This window comes from Somniosus microcephalus, chromosome 15, assembly GCF_052327205.1.
Source record: "Somniosus microcephalus isolate GS21.2 chromosome 15, FLI_Smic_1.0, whole genome shotgun sequence".
In the NCBI taxonomy this organism is placed as follows: Eukaryota; Metazoa; Chordata; class Chondrichthyes; order Squaliformes; family Somniosidae; genus Somniosus; species Somniosus microcephalus.
In genome coordinates, this window is record NC_141001.1 from 68,727,728 (window position 1) to 68,741,136 (window position 13,409).

The window sequence follows — 13,409 nt, forward strand, 5'->3', positions numbered from 1 at the left end:
GGTACAGCTCACATCGAGCACCAATGCACTGCTCCACATCAGCAGGCTCCACCCAGATTAAGCAGAGTTCTCCATCTCAGTCATGCTGTTGTGGAGAATCACTGAAAGAGAGATCAGGTCCCCTCCTACAGGAATGAAGGGAGGGAAATGTCCAAGGTACAGCCATTCATGAACTACAACAACACAGAATAACTTAACGGCATATTCAGAGCAGCACCGGCAGAGGCCGCGAACAGGCGAGATCCATCTTCATAGCCAGAACAAATTGCCCAAGACGACCATATGGCAGCTTCATACACTCTTTCACAACAACTAACACTTGTAGTGTGCCTTTAACGTAAAAAAAAATTCCAAGGTGCTTCACAGAAGTGTAATGCGACAAAATTCTACGGCAAGCCCAAGGAAGAGATATTAGGATGGGTGGCTAAAAGCTTAATCAAAGATGTGAGTTTTAATGAGGTTCTTAAAAAGAGAGGGAGGTGGAGGGGCTTAGCGAGGGAATGCCAGAGCGTAGGGCCTCGATGGCTGAAGACACAGCCTCCTGTATGGGGTATAGGGAGGGGGTTAAAGCACAAGGCCACAGTCAGAGGAACACAGTAGGAAGGATTGAGCTAACTATGAAGCAGATCACCAAATAAAGTAAAAAGCATAAGTAATGATAATGGGCTACGTGGCCAAAAAGCATTTTAAAAGTTTTAGTGATCTGCTAAGCCTTGTCAGAAAACAAGAATGAACCTGGTGTTAATATTTTTGATTAAATGCAAACCTCCTATGTTCTCATTTAAAAACCATTCCTCAGGGTACACAACTCACACATTTTGACTGTAAATTGCAATTCATGACTAAGATTTACAGTGCTATCGGGCAGGATATATTGGAACGAAAAAAAGACGGAAACAGTTTTACTGTTTACTGTTGAGTAAACACTGGGTGAGGTCAGAGTTTAACTGCTGTTCAGACTGCAAATCAGATTTCCTTTTTTTATTATTATTCAAACTGTGCTTGGTGAAGCCACTCAAGAGGTTACAGACATTGAAGTTGAATTGCCACAAGGCTTTGCCTGTTGTAACTCTAGTGGAAGATCCATGAAAACTCCGGAGAAACACAAATTATGCCATTTCTCGAGGGTTTCTGCAGATCTCGCACAGTCTTGCATAGTATTTACAGCACAGAAACACGCTATTCAGTCCAACAGGTCCATGCCAGTGTTAATGCTCCACATGAGCCTCCTCCTACCCCTCTTTATCTAACCCCATCAACATATCCTTCTATTCCTCTCTCCCTCATGTCTTTATCTAGCTTCCCCTTAAATGCATCTATGCCGTTCGCCTCAACTACTCCCTGTGGCAAGGTGTTCCACATTCTAACCAGCTTCTGGGTAAAGAAGTTTCTCCTGAATTCCCTATTGGATTTATTGGTGACTATCTTATATTTATGGCCCCTAGTTCTGGTCTCCCCACAAGTGAAAACATCTTCTCTACGACTACCCTATCAAACCCTTTCATAATCTTAAAAACCTCGATCAGATCACCCCTCCATCTTCTCTTTTCTAGAGAAAAGAGCCCCAGCCTGCTCAATCTTTCCTGATGTGTATAACCGTTCTGGTATCATTCTAGCAGATCTTTATTGCACTCCTTCTCCAGTGCCTCTACATCCTTTTTATAATATGGAGACCAGGACTGTTCACAGTACTCCTAGTACATCAAGGTTACAGCTGACAATCAGGAGAGCCCCCTCGGAAATTTAAGCCCGTTCTGTCTATGGTGTCAAATGACTGTTTCTGCATGTTTATTTTTCTTTGAAGTATGATTTCTTTTCATCTGCCACGCTTCTGCCCAATCATCCAACCTGTCCAAATCATCCTGGAGTTTCTCGGTTTTCTTCATTCATTTTGGGTGGCAGGTGGTGAGTGACATGGCATAGTGTGGTGGTTAAAGAAGTCAACAGCGGTTGCAGGCTGCATTTTCCTGCGGGGTTGCATTAGGGGTCAGTTTAGTTTTCCATCTGTCTATATGTCCAATGAAAAAAATTTAAACTACTTTAAAATGTTGGAAAATATGAAACCAACAAGCACATTTCAATCAGAAAATTTCTCTGACCAGAATTATATTGTGAGTGACTTCAGTCAGTGTTTGCTGATAACAATTAAGCTTTCTGGCCTTAAGGGACATGCCAACTTAAAAGCAGTATAATACTTCCTATTAGTAAAAGAACAATTTATTATTCGATTTACCATGAGTAAAGCAATGGGAGATCCACTAATTCTATATTAAAAGTCTTGTACAGGTAGACTATCCTTTATCCGAAAACCTCGGGACCAGCCGAGTTTCGGATAAAGGAGAATTTCGGATTTCGGAAGGTGGGTCGGCGGGGGGGGGGGGGGGGGGGCGGTCGGCGGGGGGTCGTGCGCACGACTTACGCTGACGCTCAGCGTAAGTCAGTCGGGGTCGGCGGGGGTCGGGGCCGGCGGGGTCCGCGGGGGGGTCGGCGGTTGGCGGGGTCGGCGGTTGTCGGGGCCGGCGGGGGGGGTCGGGGCTGGCGGGGTCGGCGGTTGTCGGGGCCGGCGGGGTCCGCGGGGGGGTCGGCGGTTGTCGGGGCTGGCGGGGTCCGCGGGGGGGGTCGGCGGTTGTCGGGGCCGGCGGTTGTCGGGGTCGGCGGGAGGTCGTGCGCACGACTTACCCTTTATCCTAACTTCCGCAACCGGAACCCTCTAAAAACCTTCGGTTTTTTCGTCCAGCGTAAGTCGTACGCACGACTTACGCTGAACGAAAAAACCTTCGGTTTTTAGAGGGTTTCGGTTTTCGGAAGTCCGGATAAAGGGTAGTCTACCTGTATATAGTGCGCACTTCCAGTAAAAAATGAACTAGTTGGGCGTCTCAGAGACTCTCCTAGCGGTATAAACGAACGCCTCATGACTCTTCGGCTCACCCTAGCCCGGAACCAGTGCGCTACGGTCATCAGTGCGTACGCCCCAACACTGGAAGCCACAGACAAGACCAAAGAGGAATTCTACTCCAGCCTCGAACAATCCCTGTCCCGAGTCCCAACGGGTGACGAGCTGATCTACCTTGGCAACTTTAACGCCAGAGTTGGAAAGGACACAGACCTCTGGGGAGGTGTGATCGGCAGAGAGGGGGTAGGGAAAGCCAACTCCAACGGTATCCTCCTCCTGACGAAATGCTTAGAACATGGCCTCGTCATAACCAACACCTTGTTCCATCAGAGAGACAAGTACAAGGCTTCATGGCAGCACCTTTGCTCCAAGCAGTAGCATCTGCTGGACTACGGCATCGTCCGAGCGAGGGACCACCAGGACATCCGCATCACCCACGCCATGACAGGAGCTGATGACTGCTGGACAGACCACCGCCTAATCCGCTCTGTCATCTCCATCAATGTAGCCCCAAAACAGCGGCGGCAACAGAAACAATGCCGCAGGAAAATCAATGCTGGAGCACTCAAAGACCCCGCTAAGAAAGCCCTATTCAGCCTGCGCCTCACAAACAACCTGACGATTCCCAGTGATGCAGAGACACAGAGTGCCCACACCACCTGGTCTGCACTCAAGGCCTCCATAATCAGCACCTGTGAAGAGACGCTCGGTCACTCGACCAGGAAACACCAAGGCTGGTTCGACGAGAATGACTAGGAGATCCAGGAGCTAAAAAGCCGCAAGCGCAAGGCATTCCTGATCTGGAAACAGTAACAGAACTCGAGAGCAAGAAAGCAGCTCTATAGACGCCTGAAGGCCGAGGTCCAACAAAAAACACGCGACCTAAAGAACAGATGGTGGGTGGAGAAAGCACAGGAGATCCAGCAGCTAGCCGACAACCACGACCTGCATGGATTCTTTAGTGTAGTCAAGACCATCTACGGCACAAGCACACAAGGCCCTACCCCACTGCGGGCCAAGAATGGAGAGGTACTCACAAAGGACAGAGAGGCAGTCAGTGCCCGCTGGAAGGAGCACTTCAAATATCTCCTTAACCGAGACTCTGTCTTCGACGCTAGTGTCCTCAACTCCATCCTGCAGCATGCTACCCACCACAATCTCAGCACAACCCCAGCCCAGCATGAGGTTGAAAAGGCCATCCGACAACTGAAGATCAATAAGGCCTCAGGAGCAGATGAAATCGCCGCCGAGGCACTAAAGCATGGCGGGGAAGCACTACTGCCGCGAATTCATGAACTTATTTCTCTTATCTGGAAGGAGGAGAGCATGCCAGTGGATCTCAGAGATGCCGTAATTGTGACCATCTTCAAGAAAGGTGACAAGTCCGATTGCGGTTAAGTACAGAGGAGTTTCCCTGTCAGCCACAGGGAAAGTCATCGCAAGAATCCTCCTCAATCGCCTTCTCCCAGTGGCCGAAGAGCTCCTCCCAGAGTCGCAATGCGGATTCCGCCCACTAAGGGGCACAATGAACATGATCTTCACCGCACATCAATTACAAGAGAAATGCAGGGAACAGCACCAACTGCTGTACATGGCCTTCTTTGACCTCACAAAGGCCTTCGACACTGTCAACCGTGAGGGATTATGGAGTGTCCTCCACAAATTCGGCTGCCCTCAAAGGTTTGTCACCATCCTCCGCCTGCTTCACAATGACATGCAAGCCGGTGATCCTGACCAACGGTTCCACCACAGACCCAATTCACATACGAACCGGGGTCAAGCAAGGCTGTTATCGATCTTCCTTGCTGCAATGCTCCATCTCACCCTCAGTAAGCGCCCCACTGGAGTGGAGCCAATTTACAGAACAAACGGGAAACTGTTCAACCTCCGTCGCCTTCAGTCCAGATCCAAGGTCATCCCATAGAAACATAGAAGCAGGAGTAGGCCATTCGGCCCTTCGAGCCTGCTCCGCCATTCAACGAGATCATGGCTGATCATCCAAACCCTAACACCCGGTCCCTATACCGACAGCCATCCCACCCAAGCCCTATCCCCGTAACCTCGTAACCCCACGTATTTACTCCCCCCTAACACTAAGGGCCAATTTTTATCATGGCCAATCAACCTAACCCGCACATCTTTGGACTGTCCCAACCGTCCCATCTTCTTTCATCGAATATCACTATGCAGACGACGCTTGCGTCTGTGTTCACTCGGAGGTCGAACTCCAAACCATCGTCAACACCTTCACTGAAGCGTACGAGAGCATGGGCCCTACACTAAATATCCGTAAGACAAAGGTCCTCGACCAACCTGCCCCCGCCACACAGTACTGCCCCCAATTATCAAAATCCACGACAAGGCCTTGGACAATGTGGCCCACTTTCCATACCTCGGGAGCCTACTGTCAACAAGGGCAGACGTCGATGATGAAGTCCAACACCGACTTCAGTGTGCCTTCGGTCGCCTGAGGAAGAGTGTTTGAAGACCAGGACCTCAAACCCGGCAATAAGCTCATGGTCTACAGAGCAGTACTGATGCCCGCCCTGCTGTATGCCTCAGAGACATGGACCATGTACAGCAGGCACCTCAAAGCACAGGAGAGGTACCACCAACGTTGCCTCCGCAAGATCCTGCAAGTCTATTGGCAGGATAGGCGCACCGTCAGTGTTCTCGCTCAGGCCAACATCCCCAGCATAGAAGCTTTGACCACGTTCGATCAGCTCCGATGGACGGGTCACAGTGTCCGCATGCCCGATACGAGACTCCCAAAACAAGCGCTCTACTCAGAGCTCCGGCACGGCAAGAGAGCCCCAGGTGGGCTAGGAAACGCTTCAAGGACACCCTCAAAGCCTACTTGAAAAAGTGCAACATCCCCACCGACACCTGGGAATCCCTGGCCCAAGGCCGCACAAAGTGGAGGAGAAGCATCCGGGAAGGCGGCGAACACCTCGAGTCTCTTCGCCGGGAGCAAGCGGAAGCCAAGCACAGGCAGCGCAAGGAGCGCACGTCAACCCAAGCACCCCACCTACCCACCCCTTCAACCACCGTCTGCCCCACCTGTGACAGAGTCCCGCATTGGACTCATCAGTCACCTGAGAACTCATTTTTAATGTGGAAGCAAGTCTTCCTCGGTTCCGCCTAAGAAGGAGGAGGAAGTAAGCCTCACACGTACAGGCTGTCACACACTCCTCAGGCTCTCACACTTGGTTGATTGGCTTGCCCCAACTACTACCCATTATAAAAAAAGTGTATCCTCCAACTCGGCGATAAATCTAGATTGATAGATAAATCAAAAGAGATAGCATTGAACAGTATTGTACATAGGAAATATGGAGTCAGAGACAAATATAGAAACATGGAAGATAGAAGCAGGAGTAGGCCATTCGGCCCCTCGAGCCTGCTCCGCCATTCAATGCGATCATGGCTGATCATCCAAATTCAGTACCCGGTCCCTGCTTTCTCCCCATACCCCTTGATCCCTTTAGCCTTAAGAAATATATCCAACTCCTTCTTGAATATATTTAATGAATTGGCCTCTACTGCCTTCTGTGGTAGAGAATTCCACAGGTTCACCACTCTCTGGGTGAAGAAATTCCTCGTCATTGCTGTCCTAAATGGCATACCCTTCATCCTTAGACTATGACCCCTGGTTCTGGACTCCCCGACCATCGGGAACATCCTTCCTGCATCTAGTCTGTCCAGTCCTGTCAGAATTTTATAAGTTTCAATGAGGTCGCCTCTCATTCTTCTAAACTCCAGCGAGTACAAGCCCAATCGACCCAATCTCTCCTCATACATCATACCTGCCATCCCAGGTATCAGCCTGGTGAATCTTCGCTGAACTCCTTCCATGGCAAGAACATCCTTCCTCAGATAAGGCGACCAAAACTGCACACAATACTCAAGATGTGGTCTCACCAAGGCCCTGTACAACTGCAGCAAGACAACCTTGTTACTGTACACAAAAGCCTCTCGCTACGAAGGCCAACATACCATTTGCCTTCTTAACCGCCTGCTGCACCTGCATGCTTACCTTCAGCGACTGGTGCACAAGGACACCCAGGTCTCGTTGCACTTCCCCTTCGTCCAATCTATTGCCATTCAGATAATAATCTGCCTTCCTGTTTTTGCCACCAAAGTGGATAACCTCACATTTATCCACATTATATTGCATCTGCTATGCTTCTGCCCAATCACCCAACCTGTCCAAATCATCCTGGAGTTTCTCGGCATTCTCCTCACAGCACACACGCCCACCCAGCTTTGTGTCATCTGCAAATTTGGAGATATTACATCTAGTTCCCTCGTCTAGATCATTAATATATATTGTGAATAGCTGGGGTCCAAGGACCGATCCCTGCGGCACCCCACTAGTCACTGCCTGCCACTCGGGAAAAAGACCCATTTATTCCAACTCTTTGCTTTCTGTCTGCCAACCAGTTTTCTATCCAAGTCAATACCTTGCCCCCAATCTCATGTGCCTTAACTTTACACACTAACCTCTTATGCGGGACCTTATCGAAAGCCTTCTGAAAGTCCAAATATACCACATCCACTGGTTCTCCCTTATCTATTTTACCAGTTACATCCTCAAAAAATTCCAGTAGATTAGTCGAGCACGATTTACCTTTTGTAAATCCATGTTGACTTTGTCTGATCCTGTCACTGTTTTCCAAGTGCTCTGCTATTACATCTTTTATAATGGACTCTAGCATTTTCCCCACTACCGATGTCAGGCTTACCGGTCTGTAATTCCCCGTTTTTTCCCTACCACCTTTTTTGAATAGTGGGGTAACATTAGCTACCCTCCAATCCATGGGTACTGTTCCAGATTCCATCGAATGTTGGAAGATGATCAGCAATGCATCTGCTATTTCTAGGGCCACTTCCTTAAGTACCCTAGGATGTAGATTATCAGGCCCTGGGGGTTTATCGGCCTTCCGTCCCATCAATTACTTAACACTATTTCCTTACAAAGACTGATTTCTTTCAGTTCCTCCCCTTCATCAGACCCTATGTTCCCTGACATCTCTGGGAGGTTATTTGTGTCCTCCTTTGTGAAGACAGAATCAAATATGTATTTAATTGGTCTGCCATTTCTTTGTTACCCATTATAAATTCCCCTGATTCTGACTGCAAGGGACCTACGTTTGACTTCACCAATCTTTTTCTCTTCACATATCTATAAAAGCTTTTACAGTCAGTTTTTATGTTTCCTGCAAGCTTACTCTCATATTCTATTTTCCCCTTCTGAATTAGTCCCTTTATCCTCCTTTGTTGAATCCTAAACTGCTCCCAATCCTCAGGTTTACTGCTTTTTCTGGCCAATTTATATGACCTCTCCTCGGATCTTATGCTATCCCTAATTTCCCTTGTTTTCCACGGTTGAGTCACCTTTTTTGTTTTATTTTTATGCCAAACTGGGATGAACAATTTCTGTAGTTCATCCATGCAGTCTTTGAATGCTTGCCATTGCCTATCCACCGCCAACCCTTTGAGTGACATTCCCCAATCAATCCTATCTAACTCGCACCTCAGACCATCATAGTTTCCTTTATTTAAATTCAGGACCCTGGTCTCTGAGTCAACTACTTCATTCTCCATCTTAATGAAGAATTCTATCATATTATGATCGCTCCGACCCAAGGGGCCTCGTACAAAAAGATTGCTAATTAATCCTTTCTCATTACATAATACCCAGTCTAAGATGGCCTGATCTCTGGTTGGTTCCTCGACATATTGATCCAGGAAACCATCCCGTAAACACTCCAGGAATTCCTCCTCCACAGTATTATTACTAATTTGATTAGCCCAATCTATATGTAGATTAAAGTCACCCATGATGACTGCTGTGCCCTTATTGCACGCTTCTCTAATTTCCCTTTTAATGCCATCCCCAACCTCCGCTTACCATTTGGAGGTCTATATACCACTCCCACTAACGTTTTCTGCCCCTTGGTATTTCTCAGTTCCACCCATGCAGATTCCATATCATCAGAGCTAATATCTTTCTTTACAATTGTGTTAATCCCTTCTTTAACCAGCAATGCTATCCCACCTCCCTTTCCTTTTTGCCTATCTTTCCTGAATATTGAATACCCCTGGATGTTGAGTTCCCAGCCTTGGCCACCCTGGAGCCACGTTTCCGTAATCCCAATCAAATCATATTCGTTTACCTCTATTTGTGCAGCTAATTCATCCACCTTATTCCGAATGCTCCTTGCATTAAGACACAAAGGCCTAGAAATTCGGTATAGCCACGTTTGGGGCGCTAGTCCTGGCGATGCGCAAAGTTTAGCGCCAAACGCAATTTAGCGCCACCTAGCGCGATATTGGGTTGCAGCACCCCTAAAGGGGATTGTGGCGCTAAATCAGGCACTGCACGGTACTCCTAAGGCGCTAACCCGGCGGCGCAACCCAATTTCGCGGTGGCAGTGTGCAGCGAGGGTGCTGTCAATAATCACTTTCCCTGAGACACACTGGCACCGGCCAGCTCTTAAAGGGGCAGGTCAATTGGCATCACCAGACACACTCACTGCCTTGTAGGCCTTCAAAGCGGTGGGAGCCCACCTGTGGCACACCAGCCTAGCAAGACATGGAAAGGGTGAGGCAGAGGGTGGAACGCCTCACTGATGGGGCATTGGATGCTTTGGTTGGCGCAGTGGAATCAAGGCCAAGGAAGATGGTCGGAATGTGATTTATGTTTTGGACAGTCTCCTGGGTGTGAGAGGCAGTTATGTGTCAGTGTATTCGTTTTGCTTTCTGTTGCCATAGCTTTCTCATGTTTGAAGGAACCACATTTTGTGTAATGAAACACTTTCTTCATTTACAATGGCCATGCCTGCTATTTACATGCATCTTGCCCTTCACAGGCTTGGGGGTATCAGACCGGTTCCATTCCTGTTCTTGGAATGGCAGCAAGCATTCCGTGAGAGGGGCCTAGAAGCTATTTCTGATCAGCCTCTGACGCGCAGCCTGAGAAGAGCCGCTCACGTAGAAGTTCAGGCTAGCAGGCATCTTCTCAGCCACCGACAGAGATGTCCTGCACCTTATCTGAGGCTGCAGATCTGGCTGAAGCAGCTGGCACAGCTCAGTCACCACCTCCTTTGTAAATTGCAGCCTTCTGACACACTGCTCCTCCGGCATGTTCATGTAGGAAAACTGCTGTCGGAAAACCCTGCCAGCGTAAGGTCTGCTGTGGCGACGTCTGTTGGCCCTCCTCCATCTAGCCATGCCCGCCCCCCTCTCCCAGCATCTCAGTGCCCTTTCCAGATGATTCAGCAGCAGGACGTTCCCCTCCAATGCAGCCCCCGTAATAAGTGCCCACAGGAGGTTCCCCGTTGTCAAGGCTCACCAACAGCAAGGTGATGGTCAGAAGGCTGAAGATCGTCTGTCTGCGCTGGCTCAGTGGTCAAATGGCTCTCAGTGAGCAGCTCAGCAACTCTTAACATAGAAGATGATAGGAGCAGGAGTAGGCCATTCGGTCCTTTGAGCCTGCTCCGCCATTCAATGAGATCATGGCTGATCATCCAAACCCTAGCACCCGGTCCCTACACCGACAGCCATCCCACCCAAGCCCTATCCCCGTAACCCCGTGTATTTAATCCCCCCTAACACTAAGGGCCAATTTTTTTATCATGGCCAATCAACCTAACCCGCACATCTTTGGACTGTGGGAGGAAACCGGAGCACCCAGAGAAAACCCACGCAAACACGGGGAGAATGTGCAAACTCCACACAGACAGTCACCCGAGGCCGGATTTGAACCCAGGTCCCTGGCGCTGTGAGGCAACAGTGCTAACCACTATGCCACCGTGCTGCCCTTTGTAGCTCTCAAGGAAGTTGTGCTCCAAAAATGGCTGCCGCTTTTAAACCACACCAGTCCCCTTTAAATAACGCTCCTCCAGCCCGAGAGCAACTTGGTATGGTCCAGGTAAGCTGTCACTATTAGTGTCAGGCGCTACGGAGGGGGGCGCCACTGAATTTCCGGTCCGGGGCACCCAAAAGGCGTTGCACACTCAAATGACATCATAATCAGCCTGCGCCCATGAGCGGGCGCTAAGATTTAGCACCGGCGCTAAATGCATGCTCAATATGGGGCGAGGCGCTAGGCGCCTTGCGCCCGCCCGGAAATTGGCTAGCGCCCCACTTCTCGGCCTCTTTAGGCGTTAATCGGTGGTGCTAATAACCGAATTTCTCCCCCAAAGTCTTCAGGCTTGTTTTTTTAACGCTCTTAGACCTATTAGAATTATTATTTACTGTGGCCATGTTTGATTTAAACCGTTGATTTCTCTGACTGCCACTTTTGTTTTTCTCCTTCCTATCTTTTGCTTTTATCCTCGTTTCCCTTTCCTCTGTCCCCCTGTTCAGGTTCCCAACCCCCTGCCATTTTAGTTTAAACCCTCCCCCAGAGCACGAGCAAACACTCCCCCTAGACATCGGTCCCGGCCCTGCCCAGGTGCAAACCGTCCGGTTTGAACTGGTCCCACCTCCCCCAGAACCGGTTCCAATGTCCCAGGAATTTGAATCCCTCCCCCCTGCACCATTCCTCTAGCCACGTATTCATCTGAAATATCCTTCTATTTCTACTCTGACTAGCACGTGGCACTGGTAGCAACCTTGAGATTACTACCTTTGAGGTCCTATTTTTTTAAATTTACCTAACTCTCTATATTCAGCTTTTAGGACCTCATCCCATTTTTTATCTATATCGTTGGTGCCTATATGCACCACGACAACTGGCTGTTCACCCTCCCCTTCCAAAATGTTCTGCAGCCGCTCAGACATCCTTGACCCTTGCACCAGGGAGGCAACACACCATCCTGGAGTCTCGTTTGCGGCTGCAGAAACGCCTATCTATTCCCCTTACAATAGAATCCCCTATTACTATAGCTCTCCCGCTCTTTTTCCTCCCGTCCTGTGCAGCAGAGCCACCCCTGGTGCCAGGAAGTTGGCTGCTGCTGCCTTCCTCTGATAAGCCATCAGTATCCAAAGTGGTAGATCTGTTTGAGAGGGGGATGGCCACAGGTGACCCCTGCACTACCTGCCTGTGCCTAGTACTCTGCCTGTTGGTCACCCGTTCCCTTTCTGCCTGTGCCACCTTTATCTGCGGTGTGACCAACTGATTAAACGTGCTATTCACGACGTCCTCAGCATCGCGAATGGTCCAGTATGTATCCAATCGCTGCTCCAGCACCGCAATGTGGTCTGCCAGTAGCTGCAGCTGGACACACTTCCTGCACACGTAGTTGTCAGGGACACAGGAAGTGTCCCTCAGTTCCCACATAGCGCAGGAGGAGCATACCACGGCACCAGGCTGTCCTGCCATGACTTACCCTTTAATTAATTGAAATTAAATTAAATCAGATCAATCTCACCAATTACACTACAGATAAATGATATATTTTAGGGCCCTGGTTTACCACCACAGAGACCCTAGAAACTATAAACCACAGAGTTAGAGTTTAAAAAAGAGAGAAATACTCACCAACCAATCACTTACCTGCTTTCTGGTGACGTCACACTTCGATTACTTTTTACTTCTCTCCCTCTCTCAGATTGGAGATTAGTAAACCTACCTGGTCTCTGGGGCCTTTTATAGTCGCTCTGCCCCGAGATTTCTCCCGCCACTGCCGCTGTGAGGCCTACCTGGTCTGGGTTGGGGCGGTTTGGGCATCCGTCCCCAAATTCTGCATGTATTTGGATTTCCAGAAGGCATTCGATAAGGTGCCACATAAAAGGTTACTACACAAGATAAGAGCTCACGGGGTTGGGGGTAATATATTAGCATGGATGGATAGAGGATTGGCTAACTAACAGGAAGCAGAGAGTCTGGATAAATGGGTCATTTTCAGGTTGGCAAACTGTAACTAGTGGGGTGCCGCAGGGATCAGTGCTGGGGTCTCAACCATTTACAATCTACATTAATGACTTGGATGAAGGGACTGAGTGTAATGTAGCCAAATTTGCTGATGATACAAAGATAGGTGGGAAAGCAAATAGTGTGGAGGACGCAAAGAATCTCCAAAGGGATATAGATAGGCTAAGTGAGTAGGCAAAAATCTGGCAGATGGAGTTTAATGTGGGAAATGCGAGGTTATCCACTTTGGTAAGAAAAATAAAAAAGTAAATTATTTAAATGGGGAGAGATTACAAAATGCTGAGGTAGAGGGATCTGGGGGTCCTTGTATATGAATCACAAAAGGTTAGCATGCAGGTACAACAATAATTAGGTAGACAAATGGAGTGTTGGCCTTTATTGTAAAGGGAATGGAGTATAAAAGTAGGGAAGTCCTGTTACAACTGTACAGGGCATTGGTGAGACCACACCTAGAGTACTGCGTACAGTTTTGGTCTCCTTATTTAAGGAAGGATATACTTGCATTGGAGGCAGTTCAGAGAAGGTTCACGAGGTTGATTCCTGGGATGGAAGGGTTGTCTTATGAAGAAAGGTTGAGCAGGTTGGGCCTATACTCATTGGAGTTTAGAAGAATGAGAGGGGATCTTATTGAAA

At 48.7% G+C, this 13,409-nt stretch overlaps 1 protein-coding gene across 5 annotated transcripts in view; it reads right to left on the reverse strand.

Annotated features, from left to right (window-relative positions):
• LOC147107010 (DENN domain-containing protein 5A-like) overlaps positions 1–13,409 on the reverse strand; it is a 239,324-nt gene that overhangs the window by 153,545 nt on the left and 72,370 nt on the right. The window lies entirely within an intron of this gene.